This window comes from Tyto alba, unplaced genomic scaffold (assembly GCF_018691265.1).
Source record: "Tyto alba isolate M040663 unplaced genomic scaffold, T.alba_DEE_v4.0 Super-Scaffold_10, whole genome shotgun sequence".
NCBI lineage: Eukaryota > Metazoa > Chordata > Aves > Strigiformes > Tytonidae > Tyto > Tyto alba.
Genome location: NW_024881262.1, coordinates 14,152,496 through 14,156,331, shown reverse-complemented (window position 1 = coordinate 14,156,331; position 3,836 = coordinate 14,152,496). Strand labels below are relative to the sequence as shown.

Genomic DNA, 3,836 nt, shown 5'->3' with positions numbered 1-3,836 from the left:
CAGCAAGTGCCCATTGTGCCCATGGCACAGCCTTCGCCAGGAGCGATGGCCAGCAGTCTCGGTCCATCAGCCATGTCCACAGCTATGGGAAAGGGCTTGTAAATCCTTCCTCAGCCTGCCATGAGGGAGAGCTTTCTTCTTGTTAGATGAAGGCAGAGTAGAGTCCCACGGCCTGCACAACTACGCTCCGGTACTTGAACCCAACCCTTTTGTTAGAGCTCCTCAGCAAGAAACCTGCAGGACCTCATGCATGTGCCAGACCTTTTATTCATATAGCATCAGGGACTTATAAGAGGAGATGTTCTCGACTGGGAGCTGTGCTGGCAATTCTACATGAACACTATTGTAGAAAACTGTTAATTTTTCACATAGCTAAATGAAGTTAATCGCCTGCTCATCTCTGTGCATCTTCCGTGGTTCCCTCACACTTTGCTGAGCGATACAGATGTTTATGATGTTTTCACCTCACTTGTGGCTTGGTGATTAATATTCTGCAAGTTGCTGAGCTTATGGATACCAGCGATTTCCTTCTCTACTTAATGTACTTAAGTCAGCCTGGTTTGTTTTTCTTTCTCTTGCTAATATCCACCTGGTGAGTTAATTGTGTAGGAAAGCAGCCAGTGAAGACAGAAAAAGCAGAAAACATGACATCAAGTTCAGCTGGGAGTATTCTGCGATTCAGACCTACTTGTGTTAGAGAAGGGAGTGTGCAAGAGGCTGGATGGCAAAGTTTGCTGTGCCAGAGGAAGCTGTTTCTGGTGATGTTCTGTTGGTACTGTCCTGAATTGTGAGCAGGAGTGATGGGCTTTGTCATGAGCTCCCCTGCAGGGAGGGGCAAGCCATGTTTGGATTGTGGTCTGCCTCCCCAGAAGCTTCTATAAGGGCTGGGTGTAATTCTTGAAGGTGAATGGTTAGTAATTTAAAAAATGTGTCCCTCTCTTCCTCAATATCTGTTGCCATTCTGTGAATTTATGGGAATTCAGGCAGTGTCCCTTCGTTTACCTGACATGGAAAAAGATTTTACAAGACTAGATTAAGACCAATATACTGGAGGAGAAGCATGTGACAGTGTTCACTTCTTGTTGGATAACTCATTATCAGGGTAAGCTAGACCCAATTCTACTGAGAGCATCGAGGCTTACATCTCCAAGCAGATGATGTGAAACATCACCAGTTAGGAGTGCTGGACCCAGTACTTCGGTTGCACTCTTCCACTTTGTGTAAGTAAATATCCAGTGGATCAGTGTTTTGAACAACGGCATTGGGACTTGCAGTGGAGTGCTGTAACTACCAGGCAGTATGGTGTACTGAGGCTGGGCTGTTCTGGTGTCTCCTGGGGGAGGTGTTCCAGTTCATAGAAAGCATCAGTGATTGGACTGAGAGAGACAGTGGTCTTCCCTTCCAACCCAGCTCTGCTTTCTTCCTGGTCTGGTTTCTTTCTTCCTAGCTGTCTGTGTACTAATTCTTCCTTCATCTTACCCTCTGAAACTGGATAATCTCAGTAGGTCCCTTTATTGCTTTCTGCCTAGTCAGTCCCAGTTTACCTCTTGCCTTCCTCCTTTTCACACATTTCCCTTTGTCTCTCTTTCTGGTTGCTGGTCCAACTTTCTCTCATTTGTATTCAAATTGGCCAACTCCTCCATTTTGTCAGGATCCAGCAGAGAAGTTATATGAAAAGAAATCTCTCTGCTGTCAATTCAGAGCAGTCCTGGCACAGCCTGTAGCCATCCAGAGTTGAAATTGCCAGGAATTTGTTCACTGGAATGCATTCAGTTTGGACAGAATCAGTAGGAAATAACAGCTCTTGAACTATAGCACATCTCCCCTGTACTCATGTGTGAACTGCTCATTTTCACAGATCATCAGCTTAGCTAAAGCTTGGGTGAATATTCTTTACTCCAAAGGATGAGGATGAGGGATGTTTCTGCAAGAAAACTTCATCAGAATTAATATATTTTTTCTTACTTTTTTTTTCCTGGCAGTGTATGACCTGTCATGGCTGAAAGTTGCCAGGTGAATTCATCTTGAAATAGTTGAAGTTGTCAAATGGTTAAAAATTGGCAAAGTTATAAGCGTCTGAAAACAGGGGGTTATCATGGGATTTGTCAGACAAGCTTAATAATAGTTTCACCTACAACAGCAAAATTCAGTAATGCAATGTAATTCTGAGGCATCAACACTGCACGGATGAACACCATTAGATAAATGGGACCTAAGAGAGTGCAAAACACTAGTAGCCTGGCACTTAAGGCTGTGGTTCTACTTCAGTATTTCTAAGGTTTATATGAGCGTAATAACAAAGTGGAAAACAGCTTGTTACTCCTAAGATGCAAGCATAGCAAAACCCGTGCTGTGGGTAGTCCCCAGCGCTGTGTCGCACCTCAGCCTCGTCACCTGTCCCACGTTTCTATGTTGCAGCTCGGATTTGAGTGAGATTTGTGGCAGTGCCAAACTGATGGATCGCCATCCCATTTTCTAAAGTGCCCTCCCTGACAGCCCAGGCTGTGCCAACAAATCTAATCAAGAAGGCCAGGATAGCAACTCCAGGCCATTTATCAATTCAGTTTGAGGCTTGCAAGGTAGAATTTCTAACTTCTCCCAGTGTCAGTACTAGGAGAACAAGATATCCATCCCCAGCAGATTTCCTCCTTGTGTACCTCTCTCCCCTGCTGTAGTGTAATGAACAGATTAATCCTGGAGCCTGTGTGTCAGTTTAGCCTATCTTTGCTGAATAGACGGAAGAGAAAAAGTGTGGAACAAATGGAGTATATGCCTCCTAGTCATGCCCACCTTCTCCTGCTTGGTTTCTTGACAGTTTATTTTGTTGCCCTTGCTCTGCCCTGTTACAGATAACATTGACTTAATAGGAGTTTGGTTTCTGTGTTCCCACAGGATGCATCCAAAAATGTGAAAGTGGAGAAATGAGGATGACTCTAACAAAGAAAGGGGGCTTTGTGAATTTTCACCAGCTGGGGAACTGCCCTGGGCTGTAGGGAGAATGTTTGAGACTCTTCTGCAGATTTGTCAAGTCCAGTTTCTGCTTATGATCTGAACTAAGAAAGACCTGTGGACTACTCAGTGATGTGTAGCAAGATACTATGAAAGTGCTTTGAGCTTTAAGGCGGTCTCTCACTGCTAGAGGTCAGGATGAGACCAAATATAGGGTACTTCTCTTTCTGATTAGTGTTAAAGACCTTGGACCTGGCCAGCTCTCATATTTTCCAAAATGTTATACAAGGAGGAGATTCCATGAGTCATCCTGGTCATAGTGATAAGCTGAGCCGAGCCTGCATGAAAGTGTTGGAAGCACTTTGCTGTGACATTAGCTTATTACTTTCTTCTTGCCGCAGGGAACCATTGTTCAGTGGGATAACATTAGAGCGAAATGCAGAGTTGTTTTCATTCACTCTCCTCATTAAAAGGGCTGAATTGTGCAGTATGATTTGGGGAGTTCAGGCCAGGCTCTCCTTCGACTGGTCTCCCCTTTAGAAATATTGCTGCCTAGAAAACCAGACAGCTTCTGCATATGTCTGATAGTTTAGGCAGGCAGGCAGTTGTCATGGTTATGGATGCTGCATAAGAACCAAAATAGATGTATAGAAAAACGGTGATGGAAGTTGGCACAGATCCTATCTTTTCTGTACATGAGCTGAGAGGATGTAGCATGGAGGAACCACCTGTGTCCTGTCTCCCTCAAAGACAGGACTAGCCATGTGTTTGGCCTTGACTGCTGTAGACAGCAAAAGAAGCTGAGCTGTCTGAAAAAGGAGAAGTCATCTTAGTGAAGATTTTTTGGGAGAAAACAGACAAGTAAAGTTGTTAATTTGTTAGAAAAA

The 3,836-nt window shown here is 44.2% G+C and overlaps 1 protein-coding gene across 4 annotated transcripts in view; it reads left to right on the top strand.

Annotated features, from left to right (window-relative positions):
• The window catches only part of FGF12 (fibroblast growth factor 12), a 230,333-nt gene that overhangs the window by 184,103 nt on the left and 42,394 nt on the right, over window positions 1–3,836 (top strand). The window lies entirely within an intron of this gene.